This window comes from Cuculus canorus, chromosome 4, assembly GCF_017976375.1.
Source record: "Cuculus canorus isolate bCucCan1 chromosome 4, bCucCan1.pri, whole genome shotgun sequence".
In the NCBI taxonomy this organism is placed as follows: Eukaryota; Metazoa; Chordata; class Aves; order Cuculiformes; family Cuculidae; genus Cuculus; species Cuculus canorus.
Genome location: NC_071404.1, coordinates 23,872,700 through 23,897,338, shown reverse-complemented (window position 1 = coordinate 23,897,338; position 24,639 = coordinate 23,872,700).

Below are 24,639 nucleotides of genomic sequence, written 5' to 3'. Positions count from 1 at the left end.
CTGTTTCTGTCACTTTCTCAGGAGGCCAAGGTTTTTATCACCCATTCTCTTGCTATTGTTCTTCTCCAATAGTATTCTATTTTCTAAAATTGTCTGATTACTTAACCAAATGCAATTGAAAGTGCTTGTTCCAGTGCACTTTGACGGGAATTGTTTGAGTCTATCAAACCTTTGTTAAGAGTTCTTTCTTTTTTTCCCGCTGTACCAGCTGGTTCCATAAAATATAAGACTTCTCTCTAAAAAATCAAAAGTGTGGCTGTTCATTAACCAAACAGATTTGTAAGTGATTGCTATCATTTTGCATGGAGCAATTAATATCTCCCTTGTACCTTTTACTGTACTCGGACTAAGGCACTTTGTGAGCTTCTACACTCAATACGACAACGTTAATCAAAACAATTAGTCAACTTAGAGATTCTGTTTGTTTGCTTGTTTTTCTCAATAGTAGGTGTTTTAAGTTACAGAAACTTCACCTACCTTCTATTACACTTGGACAGTTCATGGCATAACTAACAAGAGTGGGATAGTGGTACATGCAAGGTATTGCCTTCTAGTATGCAAAATCATTACCCCAGCCTTCAATAACCTTGATAATATGCAACCCATCTACAGTTATGCAGGTGAGGTAGTGCACTTTGATACACCCCTGTTCATTCTTTCGTGATCTATGATAGATTTTCTTTGTGAGAACTGTTTACAAAATGTATTGAAAACCATATTAATATGTTGGTATAATAAACTTATACACTCTTAACACAAAGGAAGAAACGTGAGAGTCATTAAATGGTATGTGCACAAAATACAAGGATCACGGCTCTCTTAAGAAAGCTGTTCATTGTTCTACTCTTTTTTGTTTTTAATTCAAACATAAACTTTTACTGAGCACCGATGATGATGACTTTGAAACGCCTTTTAATCCAAACAGCTATGTGCAAATACATTTGTTATGTATTTGTAACATTGGTTACTAGGCATTTTGTATTTTACTTAGAATTACTCAGAATAAAGTATTCTCTTAGAAGAATATTTTTGAACATTATTATAGCTCCCCAGAGGAATTGCTAACTGTCACGTAAGCCTGTGCTAGGAATGATACACAGTGATAAAAAAGCCTATGAACAGCCTCAGTGGGCTTAGTAAGACACAATACTTTCAGATGTGACAAATTACGGTCAGGTGTTCTCCAGAACTGAGTATAGGGTATAAATGAAAAGATGATGACCGGCCCTCATAGTGGTGTATGAATGAGATTAGAGAAGGAAGCACCCATGATAACCTTTTATGACTCTGTGCAGTTTAGTTGTGTCACAGTGCAACAGAAAGAATAGCTCCCACAGTTTCTCCTTGCACTGTTAAAGCAAACAGGCAAGGAGTCATTACGACTTTCTGCTCACAGGCTCTTGTACTGATACAGTTGAAAAACACATGACTTTGAAAGGAAGACAAGGAGAAGGGCTAAAGCATTGAATTGCTTTGCAAGTACCATTCACCCAAGATCATAAGACTGCAAACATTTAAAAACTGCATTACATTAGAAAGGTATTTCAAAGGTAGATGTAGCATTAAGAGCAGCTGTATAAGCAGTTAAAACAGCAAGCCTATCAAAAAGGGATTGGTTGTATTTCTAATCAAGCTATTTTGGGGGATGTTTGAAAGTTATTTTGGAAACATCATGCCTATTCAGTAAAATAATATTGCTTTGTCAGACAGTAACCCAGATCCTTGGTGAATAAACTTGAAGACAATTACCTTACTATGAAAAGATTATTGTCTTCTGGAAAAATACTGTGATACTTTTCATATAACAAGACAGGAAATATTTGTGTTGCTACCTTTTCCTGCTGCTTCAAGAAGCACTGTAAAGACCTGGTTAGAAGTCAAAAAGTCTTTGGTATTATAAAAACTGAGCAGAGAAACCATCTGGGAGGAACACAGTATAATGTAGGCTGGAGTGAATAAAAATCTGTTCTGGAGTTCTGCCTGTGCACAGTGTGGAGGGTTTGAAAACACTAAAAGGAAAAATAAAATATACTTTAGATCTGAGTTTTGTATAAGTGCACCTAAATGTTCATGCAGACAAACAAAATCAGTTTGTTTGTTTAGAGACTGTCACATGTCGAGGGGGACAACGTGATTAACGCCATGAGCAGGGAGATTTGAAACATACACAAGAGACTTCAAGATGGAAGCTTATCAATCTGTTTGACTCTTATTGCCTATGAGTATTGCAAGAGTGGAAAATATCATCACTCAGCCTGCTAGCCAGAGTCTTTCCAACTGACAGTGACGCAAGGGTACAATGCCCAGCCTGCCAGAACTGTAGCAATGACACAAGGGTAATTGATTATCGCCCAGTTTGCTACATATGCAATAGGTCACATAACAATTGCACACGGGTAATTGATAGTCACCCAGCCTGTCACGTTACAAACCACTTCAAGTTCAACAGTGTCACAAAGGCAATAAATTTAGTCAAGCTGGTTGAAATAGAGACTCCTTTTTTAATAATTCTAAAGTTATAACTGCAGAGACTTATACAAACAAGTTTAATTTATTATGAATAACAGCTCGTGACTTAATAAAGTTCGTCAATAACTGCGGAGAGGTAACATTTGTGAAAATACACTGAACAAGCCAGTTTATGATATCACACCTGAACGTGCACAGTCACACCAGAAGCAATGATATATGCATAGCAATAACAATCAGAAGCAGGTAAAGTTCTGGTTTTGCTAATAGTTTAATTTACTTTTTTTTTTTTCCCCAAAATGTTCAGATAAGCTGGAAAACAACTCATAACTCATTTTGTTTCAGGGTAACATTCATAGGAACATAGAATTATTTAGTTTGGAAAAGACCTCTGAGATCATCAGTTCCAACCCTAAACCTAACACTGCCAAGTTCAGCAGTAAACCATGTGCCTAAGCACCATATCTAAATGTCTTTTAAATATCTTGAGGGATGACTCAACCACTTCCCTGGGCAGTCTGTTCCAATTCTCGACAACCCTCTCGGTGAAGAAATTTTTCCTAATATCTAGTCTAAACCTGCCCTGGTACAATTTGAGGCCATTTTTTCTTGTTCTCATGCTTGTTACTTGGGAGAAGAGACAAACACCCATTTCACTAAAACTTCTTTTGAGGCAGCTCTAGAGTGTAATAAGGTCTCCCCTCAGCCTTCTTTTCTGCAGGCTAAACAACCTCAGTTCCCTCAGACGCTCTGCACAAAACTTGTGTTCCAGATCCTTCATCCTCCTCTGAACACACTCCAGCACCCCAATGGCTTTCTTGTAGTGAGGAGTCCAAAATCCAAACACAGTATTTGAGGTGTGGCCTCACCAGCACAGAGTATAGGGGTCAAACACTTCCTTAGTCCTGCTGACCATCACACATTTAGAAGTATGGAAATGTCAGTCTCAGCGGTAAGGCAATCCCAACTACTTATCTGCCAAGTATAGCTACTGTTGCAACTAAATATTCTTTAAGACAGTGTGGCACAGATCCTTACCCAGTCCTGTAGTGGTCCAGAACTTCTGACATGTTTAATTAATGCCAGGCTGTTGTGGTTTAACCTCCGTCAGCAACTAAGCACCACACAGCTGTTTACTCCCCTGTTTCCCGTTTTGGGATGGAGGAGAGAACTGGAAGAGTAAAGGTGAAAAGACTTATTGTTTGAGATCAGAACAGTTTAATGAAAAATTAGCATGATGATAATAATAGCAATGATGATGAGGGGGATGATAATTGTAACAAAAAGGAAAATAACAAACAGGAGAAATAAAACCCAAGAAGAACAAGTGCAAATGAAAGAAACTTTTCTCACTACCCACTGACTGGTGCAGAGCCAGTCCCCAAGCTGCAGTTGCCATTCCCCAGCCATCTCCCTCTAGTTTATAAGCTGAGCATGACATCACACAGTACGGAACAGCCCTTTGGCCAGCTGTTCTGGCTGTGCCCCCTCCCATCTTCCTTTGCACTTCCATTCTTGCTGTCAGGGAAGTATGAGAAGCTGAAAACTCCTTGACTTAGTATAAGCACCACGTAGCATTCACTAAAACATCAGTGTGTCATCAACATTATTCTTATACTAAACCTAAAAAAACAGCTCTATATCAGCCACTAAGAAGAAAATTAACTTTATCACAGCCAAAACCATGACATTAGTATTGGTTTCAGGCTTACAGAGATCTAGAGCAATCTTCTCATTCTTTGCAACTGAAGCTTGCTTTATACAGCCTGATTTTTGCAAGTTCCATCACATTTTTGTTCTGTAAGGCTTGGCTTTATGTCCAGAGCAAATATTTCTGGTTGCATCTACTTACAGACAGGGATAAGCATGACATTCTACAAGATTCCAGTCTCCATCCAGATTACAAACAAATTGAAGCACAGCATGGCTCCTGTGTTATTCATTGTAGACTACTTTAGGAAACAGAGCATTTGGAGTGACTGGTGTTTAGGATTTCACCTCCTTAGAGCTGTAGATCATATTCATTATCCTTTCAGCTTGTTCCATGTTTTAAAATGACCATTTGGAAGGACTTCGGTTTTCTCTTATGCTTCTTTGCATTTTGGAATATCATCCTTAATTCTGTAAAGGAAACATCATCTTTTCTCATGTGCTTTCTAATCTACTGCTAAAAAGTACTGTGTTCCCATTTGAGAGCAGATGTCCTGTCAGAAGCCCATGATAGCAAATAGGCTGAGAAACGTTACTTCCCAGGAAAATAAAAACAAAACAAAGAGAAGTTTTGTCGTAGTAGTTATTGGGTTCACCAGAAAGGTAACTGAGAGAAACTGAAGTGCCAGTGCATTCAGGAGAGATGGGTTCAGGCTGCTTATTTTAATAGACATTATTTTTCTTTCTGTGTTGTGCTTGCTGTTATATTATTATTATTATTATTATTATTATTATTATTATTATTATTCATAATATATAATTGCATGGCTTTTCTTTATAGGGAGAGTTCCTAGAAATCGTCATTATAAAGAACAAATAACCTCGGCACTCTATACCTACTGTGCAGTAACATATACCACATGTGGAAGAATTAGGAACTCTAAAAAATAAGCAGACTGATTTCTTCTGGGGAAAATTCCCTTGTAACATCCCATGTGTATATGAAGACTGCAAACAGTCCCTCCTTTTTCTTGGCATGACATGAATAAGAATTGAAGAACTTTATTGTTTCTGTTGAAAGGGTCCTCTGCTGTACTGTCAAGAGAGATATAACACCGACATCTGTGGCTTGGGGCATAACACAAGGTGAAGTGGATTATACTTTATAAAAGGTTTCTGTTCTTTATTATACAAAACCCCCATGTATACTGAAAGATTCAAGTTAAAAGAAAGAACTTCTTTCAGCATTGTCTCTTACTGAAACAATCTATTTTTCTTGAGTTAACATATTTATTAATCTGTTCTAGGCAGTGTTTAAGTCCTGCTGTGCATTCATACCTATTTCAAATTCCTTTTGTAAATGTCAGTGAGACTCACTTTTCAAACAGGTACAGATGTCCAGATTTTCACCACAAACTGGGCACAATCTAGCACCTACAGCACTGGTAAATGAACCAGATATAGAGGAAAATGTTAACTAATGGAATATCAGGTGAAATGTAGATAAGAGTCCAAGGAACTACCAGCACAGTAATTAATAGGGCCACAAGCAAGCTAAATCACATGGATATCATTTTAACTCAATTACTAATGAACAAAATATTTCCTAGGATAGCATTTAAGGTTAGCTTGAAGTGGGAGAATACCAGTGCTAAAATTTCTACTCAAAAAAGATTTTTGTTTATTACTATTTCAAAGATGTGATTGCACTCATAAATATAGAATAGACAAAATAAATCTTTCCAGAACTAATGTGCTTTAGGGTTGATGAATTGGCAACAATTAATACTCTCACACACTGTAATAAAATGTTTATGAAGTTTGTTATTTGCCATTCTTATCAACTAATTAAAAACATCTTTAGGGTCGTTTGTGTAATAAATGGTTTGGAGAGAAAGACAGAATGGATATAAACTCATTTTCTTCCGTTGAATATCACAATGAAATGTTGACTCGTGGCACATTAATTCATACTACATAAAAGAGCAGTAACAGTATAAAAATGTCTATTTATTATAATATGAACTGGGGGTATATTAGGAACTTTGGCCATAAGCTAATTTTATATGTTGTGATATAATTAATGTGCTGACATATTCCTAATGTGGAGTCCAAGTGAAACTTCTTGGTGCCATTGGCTAGACATGAAAAGTGAGATCTTATTCTGCTTTCAGCAAAGCTGAGACACTAGAGCCTATTGTCTGTCCCATTTGAGCAACAGACTAACAAGCAGAGGAGATTTCCTATCTTTTGGGCCTTGATTATGTCTGTAGGAGCTATTTTCTGAGGCAACTCTTATCAACTAAAATAACTATTTTCAGGGCAAGCTTTCCAGTGATCTTTAGAGTAAATAGAGAGAAGCAAGCAAGACAAAGTAGAAGCATAAAATGTGAATGAGTCACAAAAAATCTTAGTTGATCTCATAACTTTGAGGCAAAATATGCACATATATCGCCCTCGTATTGTTTCCCTTGTTGAAACAAACCTCTCATGAACTTTGGGAGTTGAATCTAAGTAAGGAAATAAAAGTCAGTTTATATATTAAGTTGTAGGAGTCTATATGTGCCAGAGTGGAATTGATATTAGTATTTACTTTGGCAGAAATATAAAAGGAAATATAATAACTAAAAATTATGTAAAATAAGCGAATTGCCTTTTTATACAGAATTACAAGATCTGACACAAAAAAACCAGGACTGTGTCTGTAACTCCTTTTATTTAACAAATTAAGAAAATCAACTACTATCACCTTCAAAATAGTTGCCTTGTGGGTTGACCCACTCCTGCATACCATACTGCCAATGTTCAAAGGAATTCTGAAATGTTCAAAGCAAATTTTCTGAAAGGTTGTAGAGTATCTCTGTTGGTTTTGCTTTCGCATCTTCTACTGACAAAAAAGGACACCTTTGAGCATCACTGTGATCTTTGGGATCTCTTCACTGTAGGTCTCAGCCAATAATTGAAAGGTTTCCATCGTGGATTTCTTCAGTTTCACAAGACACTTGGTGTTCATTCACTGTTCCCTCTTGTACACAGACAGTTTCCAACCGCAGTTAAGAAAATGTCTATGTTTGAACACGTGTCCACTTGTACTGAGTGAAGTGATCTAGTTGAGCCTTGTTTCACTGTGACAGGTTAGGACATTTTCTATAACCATCTCTTTGTTTCCACCATCCCAATCTTGGTTCCCAAGATATAGGATTAGTATCTTTTTTTTTTTTTTCAGATATCATATTATCCAAAATGTTTGTTAATATCTTGCTTATTTGTGAAAAAGACACGATTTATTTTTTTTTTGTTAATTAGACTATTTGTCAAAAATCATAGTTAGTGAAAAAATATAAGGTTAACATAATATGACAGCATGTATCCAAGAAATGTTTTAGAAGTGGTCTGATACAGAAAAGAATGTTTTCATGTAGTAACAAAGAATAAAATATGTAGAAAATAAATATGCAAACAGATAGGTAGCAACTCTTAGGGATACTCGCAAAGCTATGTTTCTCTTTTGCCTTGCTTCTGAAGAACTACAGACCATGCTTTGATATTACAATAAAATCATTAACCTTACGTACCAATAAATGATTAAATAAACTTGAGACATTTTCATAATTTTATTGAGACTTGCAAGAAAGAACCTGAACAGTAAAAACTGTTAGTAGGCACTCATTTTATCTGAATTTTATAAATAGGAAGATATACACAACAGTTCTAAAAATTACAACCTCTTATTTCCAGAAGGTCATAGAGCTTTACATTTTACTCCTGTGTTAGAGAAAATGTTTCAAGTAGACCTCTGGTGTACTTGTTAGAGAATCCATTTTATATGTCCTATTTCTGTTCCAAATGTGGGAGGAACAGTGGGCAGAATGCATATTAAATTAGGTATTATTAACCATAATCTCACCCTCCAAAGTAAAGTGTGATGCCATGGCCCTAAATGTTTGGCCTATACTCAATTATCACTGCTCATGCTTTCCACATTAATGAAAACAGGCAGAGGGAGGATGCAATTAAGTCTTAAGGACTGGTAAATATAAAAAATTAGGCAATCCAAGAGACTTCTTGAACAGTTTAAATATATGTGCTTTGATGAAGCTAAATTTAGATAGTAAGGACTCTGAGATGAATACTTTGATTCTACTTTTTAATAATACAAAAAAAAAAATCTTTTACCTGAACTAGTCTACTAGTTACAAAAAAAAATGTAAGTATAAAAAAGATTATAAGGTCAAAATACCCTTCTGAAGAGATTACCGTATTACTGAAAACACCATTAAAAAAATAAAAAAAAAACAAACAAAAACAAAAAAGAGGGATAAAAGGGGAAATAAATCAAACCTCAAAGGTAATGTCTATAAGCTTGTTTCAGTTCTTAGATTTTTAAAGTCAGAAAGTAATGAATTATAAACAGTAGAGGAAAGGCATTACAGAAGCTAAAAAGATTTCAAGGAGAAGGAGATGTATTAGCATACAGAGAGGATATCAACTTCATATCAGCTTAACATAAAAAAATAGTGAGAAAGCAGGAATTAACATGATTGAATACTAAGGGTCTCTTGAATGCTGAATGAGTAGCACAATGTGAACTGTTAGAAAATCAGCACTTATCAAGTTACCATACAAACATGCTCAGGAGAGTAAAGTTGTTCACTAACACAGAAATGAATACTTTCTGAATGATGGTAATTGTCACCAATGACCACTGTATACTTACAATGTGGGATAACGCTTTTAGTCATGTAATTACATTTACATTGTTAAATCTTTCATCCAACCTAAAAGAAAAATATATTTCAAACAACTACAGTTTTTCTTCAGAAAGGACTGTGGGATAAATCCTAAATACAATCCATGCAACTATATGAACAATGTAGATCAACATATGTCAGAGCTCTCAGTGGTTCATTATTGTATCACAGTGCAAAATGCATACATTGTAAAGGACTTGTACCCCTTTAGAAGATGTGATAAAACACCCTTCTTTTAGGTGTCTAGAAATATGTCTCAACACAAGATTTCAAGTTTCAGCTCACACCTTTAAACTAGTCAGCTACAACAATATACATCACATGTTTAACAGCAAAGGCGTGATCATTCCCCAACATGTTATGCAACAGAGGACAAGTTGGACAACATATACATTTAGTGTTATTGGCAAGCTCAGAGGATACTGTGCTAGATGCCAAGCTTTTTTAAAGCTTTCTACATACCATCTACAAAGTCTGTCTCAAAAACGATGCACATGCAGCCATAATCATCGTGTCTTTTGTCTTTAATAATAAGAAAGTCACCAAGAGGTTTTCATTATGTGGCTCATATAATGACAGTTGTTTCACTGATCTAAAAAAAAAGCCTTTTATTCCCTTTAGCTCTTCCTTCTCTGTTTTCCTCATTTTAATGACTCATGCGTTCTGTACCTCTCTGAAACAATGAAACGAGTAAGTTAGATTCCCACACATGCCACCTGCTAGGTCAGGAATAAATAAGAAAATCTCCACTCATCCATCTTTTTGATGAGCCACTTCATTGAACTGAATGTAATGAATATCATGGAACAGAACATAAAAGAGGCTCCTTCACAAAATGCTCTTTGCAAGAACACTAATGAAAACAACATATTCTTTCTTAAAAGTAGCACCAAGTATGACTGCAACAGAAAATGAACTACAGGTGTTTTTTGTGTATTTCAGTTCAAATGTATCAAGAAGACTATATGCATGGAAACTAAAACCTGCTTGCTGTATGTAGTTCTACTTATATATTTTACAGAATTGTATTTTATAGAATCATAAAATATGTCATTCTTATATCTAATTGTAATTTTGCCAGTTCCAGCTTCTGTATCTTGCATCTCAACTTATCATCCTGTACCTCTAAGAAAATAAGTCTGGTTCTGTCTTCTCCATATTCTCTGATCAAGCTAGTGTATGACCCGAAGTCTCCTTTGAACTTTCCCTTCTCTAGACTGAACAGACCAAATTTCCTCAACTTATTTTCATATACACTAGACTCTGAGCATTGTGGTGGGTTTGATTCAACATGTTAAGATCATTCTTATATTGGGAAGCTCAAAACTGGGCTCAGTAATCCTGATACAATCTCACAAGTGCCAAAAAATGGAAAGAATGACTTTCCCGGACCTGCTGGTTCTGTTCTTATGAATGCATTGCACAATACAGTTAGAATCTTTGTGAAACATGGATTTAAATTTTTGTACTGTATCTATATCAAACAAAAAAATGAAATTATATAAATTGCTAACTGGCTGCACTTGAAATCAGTTAATGAAGCACCTTTCTGAAACTATCCCTATAAAGTCTAAATCCACAAAAAGACAATGTAATAAGTATGCAACTTACATTCTCAAAATCTTTAGTCTCTCCCTGGGGATACACAAAAATGAAATTCTCATGGAAGCTTAAAAAAATCTCTAAGTTTTTCACTAATATTATGCTCCAGAGCATGCCAAGTAGGGAACAGTGATCCCACTCAGCTTCTGTCCACAGGGTTATTTCATAACCTGTCTAGGGAGTATGTGTGCAGATGTACCTCGCATTGTATTAGCCAAAAAAAAATTCCAACTAGGCTTTGGGGAAACATAAACACTTACTTATTCCAGATTCTATCCACTGAAAATTTTCTCACAAAATCAAGTTTGGTCAGAACAGTTCAGAAACCAAGAAACCATAGAATCATGGAATGGTTTGGGTTGGAAGGAACCTTAAAGGCTATAGTCCCACCCACCCTGCCATGGGCAGGGACACCTCCCACTAGACCAGGCCGCTCAAGGACCAACTTGGCCTTGAACACCTCCAGGGATGGGGAAGCCACAACTTTCTTGGGCAACCTGTTTCAGTGTCTCACCCCCTCATAGTGAAAAACTTCTTCCTAAAGCGTAAGCTAAATCTTCCCCCTTCCAATTTAAAGCCATTCTTCCTCATCCTATCACTACATGCCTGTACAAAAAAGACCCTCCCCAGCTTTCTTGTAGGCTCCTTTCAGGTATTGGAAGGATGCTATAAGATCTCCTCGGAGCCTTCTCTTCTCCAGACTGAACAACTCCAACTCTCTCAACCTGTCCTTATAGCAGCCCCCTGATCATCTTGGTGGCTCTGAACCCATTCCAGAAATTCTCATGTTCCATATCCTTCTAATGTTGTTCCATATCCTTCTTATGTTGGGGATTCCAAAACGGGAGAGAGTACTCCGGGTGGGGTCTCATGAGAATGGAGTACAAGGGGCAGAATCACCTCCCTTGACCTGCTGGCCATGCTTCTGTTGATGCAGACTGGGATACAGCTGGCCTTCTAGGATGTGAGTGCACACTGCAGACTCATGCCAAGCTTCTCATCAACCAGCACCCCCAAGACCTTCTCTGCAGAGCTGCTTTCAATCACATTGTCCCCCATCCTGCAGTGAAACTGTCAATTGCCCCAACCCAAGTGTAGAATCTTGCACTTGGCCTTGTTGAACCTCATGTGGTTCATGCAGGCCTACTTCTTCAGCTTGTCCAGGCTCCTCTGGATGACCTCCAGTCCTTCTGGTGTAACAAGTGCACCACTCAGCTTGGTGTCATCTGCAAACTTGCTGAGGGTGCACTCAATCTCATTGTCTTTATCATCAATGAAAACACTAAACAGTACTGGACCAAGTATGGACCCCTGAGAGACAGCACTTGTTAATGATGAAAGGTAAGTTTGACATGACAATATTGAATTTATCATCTGTATATCTAGTTCTACAGTTTGCATCTTGGAATTATGTGACTACATCAGAACTATAGTTGTATTTAAAATGACCCAAATCTCCCTATCTCCCCTCCTCCCCACTCCATGAAACACTATCAAACTTAAAGTTGTGACCTGAATGCAACTAATGCAGCAACATCTTCCTGTGTTTGTAAAAAAATCTGAAAAAGTAGTGCTGATAAATGACCTTCCAACTTGATCATACAAACTATTAACTGCAGTACCCATTAGTTTCACAGTTGCCTTTGTTAGATTCTTCAGTGACAGATAAAGGTACACCATAATCTGAAGAACTGAGAAGTGCTGCATGTTGCTGCCATCCTCCTTGGAAGACCAGCTACAAATGTGCTTACAATGTTGCAGGCAGTATTGCAGCTGATTCTTCTTTGTGTGCCCTTCAGGGGAACCACTTCTGGAGGGATGTGATTCCACTATTGTCCATTAGCAGCACATACAGAGTTTTCAGTCATGAAGAGCCACTTGCACTATAATCAAACTAGTATACAGGCTTTGAGGCATGCATCCTGAGTTCTGCAATTTAACAACTGCGCAAACAAGTATCTCACTCTGTGTTTTGAACCTGCTAGTTCCACTTGTGCTGGATTGTTCCTGTAATCTGGAACATTACTGACAGAGGTGCTCAGGACAACAGTGCAAATGAATTATCAGTGTTACTGGGCATCGAGAGAGTGGACAGGGATCTGCACTGCTGCAATCACTTGGAGAACTTGCAGGGTGAGAAAAGGGCAGCAAGTATGGGCAATACTGTGCATCTGCTAGATGAGAACAGCTTTTGCTTCAGTAGCCTAAGTTATTTGACAAATGGCCAGATGACAATCTGCTAAGTATTATGTTCTCTGAAAACCAACCCTATAATTTCAAACTAATGGAGCTTATTATAAATGCTTATGGTACAGTTATCACAGTGCAGACAGATAATGCGTCTCAAACTTTGTTCTTGCATCAGCACATGGTCTCAGAGAATGGTACGCATCAAATCAATATTGACTCTGCTAGTCACCGCAGAAGATCATTCCCTATAACTGTATATAGAGAGAAGCCAGAGGATTGTAGACAGAACTTTGGATAGACACAATCTCAGGTTCTGGAGAATTTTTACTGTGCATAGTCCTGATACAGGACCAGATGTTTGCTCTAGCCTGTGATCAAGGTGAGGAGATCTGAGGACTACTGTAACCCTCATGACTGACTTTAAATTGTTACAGAAGCTTATACTACTGAAAGGGTTACTATCCTAGAATTTTACAACTCCTTGGGTCTACGATTTCTTTGCAATGTTTGAGTAAGAAAGGCTGCCTTTTCAGCAGCCAATTTCCTCAGTGGGCTTCTGAGAAAGACTGACATTCACTAAGAAAAATTTCCATTTGTTTTCAAATCTACACATATCAGAACGAAAGCCCTCTTCAAGCTGTTCATTTTAAGATCTATAAATTCTTTTTCCATGTTGGAACAACCACAAAATAATGTTAATTAAGAAATAGCAGTGGTAAAGACTGCAATCCTGATGACTGTATATTGAGTTGCATTACTTGGGCACATTTTGAGTATCAGTGATGATCATATATGGAAAGGAAAAAGAAACTATCCAATTTAATGGCTTTGCAAGAAAATAATTTTTAAGTAGAACAATACTAAAATAAGAACAAGAGAGGTTTTTAATTTTATTTTTAGTGTTTACAAAAATAACTTTTAACTAGCAGAAAATTCATAAATTTATGCTGAATACAATGTGAGACGAAAAATTATGAATGCTGTTAATTGGACATTCTGAATGCAACTAATTTAATGAGACCATTAGTGAGACACCAATTGGATACAGTATTATTACATTGGTCTATCATAAATATGGTTGATTTAAAAATTCTTTTTATTGAAGATTGGATCTAAATGAAAATTAGACAACTTATCCTCTGTTATAACTGGTTTTGTTAATAATAGTAAATACACAAGAAATGAAGATATGCCACGTAGACTGTTATATACTTTTCTTAGTAATTTCAAATCTACACATGAATTTGAAAGCCAACTAATGCAATGTCAATAATATAATATCAAATGTAATAGCTGCACATAAATTTGAAAGCCAGTATTATGTAATGTAATGTAAAATAATTGTTCTTATTGACTTCACCAGAAATGTTGTCTATACACACGAGCAACCTGATGTAGTGGAAATTGTCCCTGCCCATGGCAGGGGGGTTGGAACTAGATGATCTTTAAGGTCCCTTCCGACCCAAAGCATTCTATGATTCTATGTATTTTTAAAATTAGTCTTTACTTGTCTTCTGATTGAACTCTTATTGATCAGGGGAAAAAATGCTGGATGCCTCACATTCATAGCTGTGTTAAATCAAACCGCTACTGTCTCTACATTTCTAACACTTGTTCTATCACATCACAGACTAGAGTATCAACTCTGGAGTTCACCGTTAAGTGGGTTGTTTAGCAGCAGCAAAGCAAGAAGGATTAGAAAGTTGGGGACATATTTCATTACTCACTGACTTGAAGCATTTCCTCTTAAATCTGTCACTTTTGAAATCTAAACAAAAGTTCATTTTGTCATTTTTAAGTAGTAAAAGGAATGATGAATTAATTCTCTCCAGCTAACACACATTTGCTCTTATCTGACTGATGCAATTCCAAGCTTTCCTGTTCTGCTGCTAAGAGAAATTATGAGGTAGTTCTTCACTCTTTTAGTAACTCTCTGAAATTTAATCTTAAAAGCATGAATAGACTATGATATTTACAGAAAAAAATACTATCAAATTTTAAAATCAGAATGTGCTGGCCTAAAAATCTACATAAACATTAAAACAGAGGGTTTTTTTTTTCCTTCCAGCTACTCTTTTGCCAAAACAAACAAACAAAATACCTTTTTTTTTCCAGTAAGGTTTGCTGATCCTTACCTCAGACATACTATTTTCTCTTATCGGTCATATGCCTGTTATCCTAAACAAGCAATGCAAAATTATTCCTTTCGGCCTAAGACAGATCTCTGCTTCCCCCCGAATTGAAAGTGTTCATATTATGGGCTTTTTAGTAGGTGATATAATTTATTATTTGCCAATTAATTCCTCTTTTAATTTTACAAATTTCGCCCAAAGAATTTTTAATTTTGGAGGGCAGCAATGAATTCTCATTTTTCATTACTTCTACTTTGTTGTGTGGAAATCATCATTGTAGGATTTACAGTCATGTGGAAAACTACTTCTAGGACTGGAGTCTTTAGCTTTTTCACTGTGACCAGTCTTTTTGAGTCCACGGAGTAACTAATGATATATAGATTTTAATGTCTATGTCAATATTGGAGCTAGGTCTATGGCTATACGAACAAGTTACAGCATGGTGAACTGGAATGCAGAGTAATAATGCATAGAATCATAAAATAGTTTGGGTTGGAAGGGACCCTGTAGATCGTCTAGTTTCAAAGCTCTTGTGATGGACAGGGACAGGTACACACCCTGCTAGATCAGGCTGCCCTAGGCCCCACCCAACTTGGCCTTAAACACCTCCAGGGATGGGGCAGCCACAGCTTCCCTGGGCAACCTGTGCAAGTGCCTCAACACTCTCATCATGAAGAAATTCCCTTACAATAGTTATTCACAGGTATAAATGTTTGCTACAGCTGGGATATAAACTGCCATTTAGCACAGGCTAAAACCATGAAATTGTTGATGTTGATCTAACAATACATACTGAAGAACCAACCTTAGGGTTCACTATTGAAAATGCGTGACATTAAATAACACTCGTGTCAGTACCACTTAGAAGTATTACAAAAGCATTCAAAGAGTTTTTTGATAAAAAATGCAGAATTATGAGTAAAATGTACATGTATGAGTATGTGAGAGGACTTTTGCACAGAAAAGGTTTCTGAAGTTACAACCCAAACAATGAAAAGATATTTTTTTGTCTTTTTTAAGAGCTAAAGAAAAGAATTCTACACTTCCAGAAATGTTCTTTCAAACTCAAAAACTGGCCAAAACCTACATGTACAACAAAGTTTCCCCTTATAGTAGAGCAAGGCTTTCTGACACAGACTCTACTTGAACAAAAGATTGTTTAATCTCTGACAGTTTCTTAAGGGAAAAGATAGTTTCAGTAGTGATTGTGCTCAAGCTGATTTTTGAAGAAACTTCAGCTTTACTGAGAGTGGGAAGGAGGGTGGAGTGAGGTGACATGCCAAAAAAACCTTACAGAATACTCTACAATGAAAGAATCACCGATTATTCAGATGGAATATAGATGACATGAAGAAAGATGGCTAGGTAGGCAAACAAAGATTTGTCCTCTTGATAAAACTTGGAACACAAACCAACACAAATTTGACCTTCTTGACAAGTTGTTACTCTACATATGGCATACATAAGAGCACCAGAAGGTAATGCTGTGTTAAGTCCCAGGTCCAGCTAGTCCAGTATCCTGTCCCTGATACAATCAAAGGTGGATGTTCAGAGAAGGGTATATCGAAAGGAGGGAAAAAACCATCTCCAAGGGCCTCCTAGCTGCCAGTTGTTTGAGGCCTAGGAAAAACCAGAGACTCACACATGATTTAGGTGATGATGACGGTTAAGATAACGTATACACATACAAAGTATTTTGATAGCCTTGAGCTTAATAATGGTAACGATAGGGTTGAGTGTCTATGGGTAAAAATCAGCAGAGCACCCAATAAGGCAGATACCATGATAGGAGTCTGATATAGACCATCCAGCCAGGAAGAAGAGGCTGATGAATTATTCTACAAGCAACTAGAAGTCTCATGATTGCTAGCCGCTGTCCTTGAGGGAGACTTCAACTTACCAGATGTTTGCTGGAAGAATAATACAGCAGAGGGGAAACAGTCTAGGAGGTTCCTGGAGTGTACGGAAGACAACTTCCTGACACAGCTGGTGAGTGAGTCACCAAGGGAAGGTGCCCTAGTGGACCTGTTGTTTGTGAATAGAGAAGGCCTTGTGATAGATGTGAAGGTTGGAGGATACCAGGAGCAGAGTGGTCACGAGATGATATAATTCTCAGTTTTAAAAGTTAAGGACGGGGGTCAGCAGAACTGCCACCTCGGTCATCTGGAGGGCGGGCTGTGGACTGCTCAGGAGTCTGGTTGATAAAGTTCCATGGCAGACAGTCCTTAAGGGCAAAGGAACCCATGAGGGCTGGATGATCTTTAAGAAGTAAACTTGGTGGCGCAAGAGCAGGCCATCCCCATGTGCTGAAAAATCAGTCAGCAGGGAAGAAAACTGGCTTGGCTGAGCAGAGAGATATGGGTGGATCTCAGAAAAAAAAGGAAAGTATATGAGCTCAGGAAGAAAGGGGCAGGCACCTCAGGAGGACTACAAGAATGAAATGAGATCATACAATGAGAAAATGAGAAGGGCTAAAGCCCCAATAGAACTTAGATTGGCCAATTCTGTGAAAGATAATAAAAAATCTTTCTACAAACATATCAACAACTAAAGGAGGGCCGAGGAGAATCTCCATCCCTTACTGGAAGCAGGGGGAACAACAATGACAAAGGATGAGGATAAGGCTGAGGTACTTAATGCATTCTTTGCCTCAGTCTTTAATAGTAAGATAAGATGTTCTCTGGGATTGTTTCTCAAAGATAGCCTTTCCAAAATACTAGGTTTTGTTACTGATCAGTATTTTATTATTCCTGCAAATTAGTAAGATCTGAGTGTGTTAATGATTTCATGGTCCAACACTATCTTCTACTATAAGCATTTTTGCCATATCCTCACTATTTCTATTTGACAGGTTGCTAACTTGTTTAGATGCACCATGTTCATCATATCTTATTACATCCAACATATCTCAGGAACATTATTTCTAATTTATGCCTAATAAAGAAAATGTACAATAAATATGCAAAGTATGTAATAAATGGCAATTCACTAATTTATTGACATATTTTTCAATATGCTTGAAAATTAATTTATCTGATTTAAAATAGTTTTACTTTAAATGGCAGGAGGGTAGGGGGTGTGATGATACATTTCATTGATACTCTTCAAGGAACCATGCTATATTAGACAGAAACCAAATATGAATCTTTCAAGTGGTTAACTTGACATCGTAAATAACCTTATGAAGCAGTCAGAGTAGATTCTGCATGTCAATTTATTTGTAGCACCAGACCTCAATTTTTCTTATGTTCCCAAAATACTAGGTAATAACTCATTCCCAACTACATTACTTTGTCAGTATAAAAAATCTACAGTATCTATGTAGAAGTCTTGCTAACTGCAATCTCTCTCTTTGATTTTTTAAAGAAAGTCCGTAGGCACCTATCGTCAGGCAAAGATTTTAAGCTCTCATTGAGGCACAAATGTGAGAAATCTGAGTATGTGATAAGTCTAAGCAAGGCACATACACAACAGTTCTGAATAATGCACCTGAATGCTACAGAGGGGCAGAATTTAAGACACATTACTATAGACTAGCTTTGACAGCTCACCACTACAGAATACTGGCTTGAAACTCTAGGAATAATAAATGCCTTATTGAAAGATAACATACATTCCTGAGAAGCTAAACCACTGGGGAGAGTTAAGGAGTGATAAGGCAAAGACACTAACTCAGTTTTAGTGCAACGTAATAACCTAAAGGAGCTGATGAGACCTAGAAACGAACAAAATAGGCAATAGTGAATATGAATGGAGCAATTTTACCTCTTTCTACAAGGCTGGAGAGAACAATATTAAGATAGTCATCTGAACAAATATGAGGTGGGAAACTACTGGCTGGATATTAATTTTACACAAAAGAGTTTCAGAACATATTGTGAGTTTTAAGATGAAGATGAGTAAAGGGCTGTGTTATTGTAAAAATCAAATATGTTACTGTAAGGGATACCAAGACTGTGAAGTAATCCTTATGCTCCATTCAGCATTAGGAAGGTCTTATCTGGAGTGTTGTGCCCCATATTAGTTAGATTTACTTTCTAGTGGCAAAGATATTTAAGTGTTGGCATAAACTGCCTAGAGAGGTTATAGACTCTCCAGTGGTGGAAGTTTCTAAGTTAGATAAACCTGGATCAAGAATGTGTGCAGCTGATCCTGCCCTGGAGTGGAGGATGAACTGCACAACTTTGCCTAGCATTTTCCCAGCTCTATTTTGTATGAATACTTTGAATTTTACAATTACGTGAATAAAACACACAATTCTGATGGGATGTTGAAATACAGGACAAAGCACAGAAAAGCTCAAATATCTATGTTGAAAAAGCCATGTATTAGTAACACATTTTAAAGAGATTAGGCTACGTTACCACAGAGAAATCAAAGAGCATCTTGATTATTACGTTGAAGTATTTGCATTGAAAATGCTAATTCTGAAACCATCTTTAGATAAGCAGTGAAACAGAGCAAAAAAAAATCACTGGCTAGAAGCTAGAGAAGACAGGAAATAATGCCAAGGTGTTAACAAGATGTTAATTACTGAGGTAAACCAGCAAAAGGCCACACGGCATAGGAGGCAGAGACCTTTCTTAGACATGTTTTTCAGGGGAAGGTTCACTTCAGCAAATACACAATATCTACATACAGGAAATACATACATTTTGGTATGCTGGAGGTTAGATTAAATTAGATTAGATTAGATTAGATTAGATTAGATTATCTAATGATCCCTTCCAACTTTATATGATATATAACCTATGCAATACTTCTCTGAAATGCCTTGCTTTATTCAGAGTTTTATTTCCAATGTTTTGAAACACTATAGAATACCAACACCACCTCAAACATTAGCTTCCTACCAAGAACAAAAGAAAAATAAAAAGGTTTGTAAATTTTTTTGCCAGAAATATAATGCAGTCTGATAGTTTCTGTTCTGTAATGATGGAATATCTCAATCCTAATTCATATAGTATAAAAGAAGTATTTGCAGGGTATGGAACAATTCTTCCTGTTTTGTGAAGGAAAAAAGAGCCCATATGCTTGCAAGGCAACATATGCAACCTGCTTTGAAATTGCCAATATTTAACAGATTATATTTGAATTTTTCTTTTTTGTCTCAGCATGGGCCCCATTATAGGGAAGATAAAATTGGGCCCAGAGGGAAAAAAAAATAAATAAGCAAATCCCCTATTATTGGCATTGATTTCACTGGTGTTACAAATCTTCACTGTTTCTCAGGATCAGATCCCTACATTTTATGTTTTTCCTGGAAACATCTATGTAAGTCTAATTAGTCTTTAACTTGGAAATGACAGTGGGGGAGCTATTCTTTCTAAAAAACAGAAAACAAGCTTGCATCTGTTTTGCTCTTCAGACTAGCAGAGCTCTGTGCTTAACAGGAATAAAAATAACTGATGAATTTCATGCCCTCAAAAAACCCCCAAAACCAAATGACAAAACCCTTGCTGCTTAAGTGCATCACAAATGAGATATCTTTACTCGCCTAGAAGATACTAGAATTTTTAGCAACAGAAATTCCAGTGGGATGGGATGGTTAAACCCATGCTATATTATCATCATAAGCAATATCCATATGCAATTTTCTCACCTTTCACAGTTTAGTCATAGTCCACATTTTTCTTCACCATTTGTCCATGTAGGCACAATTGGAGGCACACAGGCACACTCTTTCAAATCATATATTCTACTGTAGTATAGTGTAAGGAAAGAGATGATTTTTAGATGAAAGTTTGTCACAAAAACCTCATGAATATATTCATTAAGTCAATATTCCTATAGATTCTCTAACCTTCAAAATATTCTGAATACCATAGATTAAGAATTCAATGGAGAGTTATGGAAAAAATGTAATTACAATTCCAGCCTTGTTAGGTAATACAAGAGAAACAAAAACATTGGGCAGGGGAGGAATAGCTCTTACGAACTGAAAGAAAATACATATACATGCAACATTCGATAACGGAGGGATGGTATGAATGTTTATGGAAGATAATGACCTCTGCTGCCATTCCATACTGAAAACAGATATCTAAAAAAATGGGTAGGAAGACAAAAGAATAGTAATTAGATTTTTTTTTGGCTTTGCAGTTTTTGATAAATAAGGACAGTATTTGCCTATTCAGAGAAACCCACCACTACTTTCACATATTAACAAATTTAGGTCTCAGCTCTAAATAATCTGTAGAGCAGATCTTTCTTTACCGTGCATTTTTTGTTCCAAAGGCAATTTTGCTTTTTCTGTGGTTCTGTAGAAAACATCATTCCATAAATTTGCCATGATAGATTATTCACGCTGGTGTTCCTTAAAAAGCAGGTCAAACTGAAGTCTGATGAAATTCGGTATGCGCATTCGACACAGAAGTCTCTCTTCATTAACAGGAAACAATTGTTTCTATTAATTTAGAAGCAATATAACCACGGTAAACACAAAATAAGTGTTTTAATTTCGCTGTAGAGCCTGCCATACTTTCTTCACTCAAGAAAAGGATCTAAGAATGCGACTGAATAATAAACTGCAATAGAAGAATGCGCAGAGGAGGTGAGCAAGGGGTGATGAGCCCATGAGGCTCAGGAAATAACGCACATTGTGACTGACCACAGACGTTGCCAAGAGGCTGATTGTATCTCAACACAAAGGGAAACAGAGAGCGGCCTTTGTTTTCGCTAAACAGCTGTCAGCAGTTGAGTGGATTAACAAGTGGTGTCAATGTTTCTCCCTAAATTCTTCAAAGGAGTGTGCGCGTATCCCCGACCCAGCTTGGGGGAAGGAGTGAGTAGGTGATTCCCTTAACGTAGAGCATAAAACCCAAACAAGTAGCAAAATTATTTCGAAGAGAACAACGGTTTGGATCTGGCTTCCAAACCCCCCTGCCATAGGCAGAGACATAGAATCATAGAACAAGTAGGGTTCGAAGGGATCTTAAAGATCATCTAGTTCCACCCCTCCTGCTATGGGCAGGGACATCCCACTAAATCAGGCTGTCGTCAATACTACATCCTACAATAATGTATGGATTTTGGGACTATTTATTTTAAAGTTTCTACCGGAATACTTATTTCCCTTTTTCTACGCATAGGTGACGACAGCTTATATGAAATGTATATAAATACATCAGTTCAGTGTTTTATGTTCATTAATATTAAATACACTAATAGAGAGTTAAGAAACTATTTTAAAGTTAAAAGGTAGCAACGCACTGTCCGTTTGCTTTACCCACTGATGGGCAAAACAGATCCTGTAACATCTCAATATCAAAAATAGGTTAAACAGCGTATCATTAGTGCTGGTTTGCCTTGAACCTGAACAGAAGCATGCTGAAAGAGTGTAACTGACTCTGGAACAATGCGACGGCAGAGGCAGGCGTGGTTTGCATAAGGATGGGGGCAATAGGATCGCCAAAGGAGAAAGGGGCGTCGGGGGCAGGGAGAGGCGGGACACGCCTAGGGGGCATCCAGGTGGGCGGCGGGGGAGGGGCAACATCCTAGGAAGAGCGGGCATAAGGGAGAAAACCCGGAGGAAGAAAGCCTCGGCTCCCACCGCTGCGGGGGCCGGGGCCGTCGGAGCCGCGGGACGGCGCTCACGGAGCGGGTAATAGGCGGCGGCTTGGCTCCGGAGCCACGGGGCTTCAGCGCCGAGCAGGAGCCGGGCGGGTGCGAGCTGTGGGGGGAGCTGTAGGGCTTAACTTCAAAGTTCAAAACCGACCTCATTCATCACTAATATGATTATTTTTTTAACTGATAGATGTAGCTATATGTTCATGTATTCGTGTCCAAGAACTCTTTTTGTGTTCCAACACAGCTGCTTTGTAGACAGCTGTGTATGAAGCAGTGTTGGGTAGAAGCACTCTAAGGACAGATCCCGGGTCCTCTCCGGGCGTGTAGAACGCGTATCTGCCTTAATGGTTAAATTAAACTGTTAACTGCAAATTTATTTGTTTCATATGTTTATCTTGTTCCTTATGCTGACTTCACACCGTCAGTAAGCAACTGCTGTGCCTCGCTTTTGACCTAACGTGGAATTACTTGGAACTGGGAATTATTGGGACCTGATACTGTGTGAGAACGGTACCTTTGGACAAGCCACGCGGACAGGAAGGCTTTGCCGAATGTGGCAGAAGATGTCGGAGGGTTCATCATGTTTTGAATGTGTGTAAATAGGAATCAGGTGATGGTGTTTCTCAGTTGGGGAAGTTTGTTTTTCATAAATGCTCTCTCTACATTTTGAACTCTTAAAGTGAGCGCTCAGTCGGTGGTAGTCAGGTTCTCGGTTTTTTTCCTGTCTGTAGTTCTTGTCTCGGATCTCTTTAAGAAGCTCTTGTGAGTAGATCGACATACCCTACAATCTTATTGTCCATTGTAAAGAAAAAAACGCACAACGAGGACACTGGATGTCTGGCTGGACTAATAAGCCTTAGAGTAAAAAAAAAATAATAATAAGAGTACGTTGTGTGTTAGGTAGCCCTTTATTGTTTTACCTGGAAGGAGAAGTCAAGGCTTCCATCAAGACTTGGATTTCTCTCTTACTGAGGGGAAGTCTTGTAAGTGAACCGAGAAAGGAAGGTTTGTCCAGGCAGGAGCAGGACATGAAAAGGGGACTGAGGAGCTTGATTTGACTTCGAAACAGGATTCTGTTTTTCAGCCACTTTCTGAAAATATCAGGTCTGCCTTCCCGAAGTGCCTGGGGAGAGGAGGAGTCAGAGACCACGAACTCAGGAAAAATCAGAGAATCGTAGAATGGTTTGGGTTGAAAAGGACCTTTAGAGATCATCCAGTTCCAACCCCCCTGCAATGGGCAGGACACCTCCCACTAGACCAGGCTGCCCAAGGCCCCATCCAACCTGGCCTTGAACACTTCCAGGGATGGAGCATCCGCACCTTCCCCGGACAATCTGTGCCAGTGCCTCACCACTCTCATAGTGAAGAAATTCCTCCTTATGTCTAGTCTAAATCTGCTCCTCTCTGACTTATACCCATTCACCCTCATCCTATCACTACGTACCTTTGTAAACAGTCCCTCCCCAGCTTTCGTGAAGTGTAGCCCTTTCAGGTCCTGGAGGCCTCGGCTTCCCACCCCGTGCCAAACAGGTAATGATCTCTCCGGAGCCATTGGAAAATCTGCCACGGTCTCACGTTCCGGTATCTGCAGGAATTCTTACCTTGAACTGAACCGCTTTCTGTTTTCTTCCTGCAACACAAAGCAATTCCTGCAAGGTGAGAATCCCTGCAGATACCAGAATGTGCCTGAGGTGCCAGGGTAAGCAGTTTGTAATGTTATTCCTAGGTCCTGATGAACAATATGAGAGGGAATTTGGCGCCTCCTGTTTTCCTGTCGCATCCCTCTATTGGCGCTTTAAGTGTGTCTGCGGACCATCACCCAGGTCTCCAGCCTAAGGAACCCTGATCTGGCCGAAAGCCGAGGTGCACCTAGTTTCTCCGGGTGGCTGCAGAGACCCTACAGCAGCGGGGAGGGGCATCCCCCATTCCCTGATCCCAGACGAGTGGCCACTCAAAGGGTGGTGGGGCAAGACCCAGCGGCTCCCTATCCCTCTGCTTTTTCTTTTAAAGACTGCCTTTTTAACGCTATGGTTCTTACAACGTGCTGTAAGACGTTATTATGAGGACATGCTGTGCGCGTAATTTACACCGCCTAGAAAAGAAGGACAAATGAATGGTAAAATCGGGTAGAAAGTTCCCGCTTCTTAGAGCCAAAATGATTTTGAAACTTTTAAAGTGTTCTGTCCAGGTTTTACCAGGCCACCTCCGTGTCTTTCCCTCCACGAACGGGCTTCCACACGCCTGCCTTAAGATGGCTCTTGCAGTGGTGTGCTAAG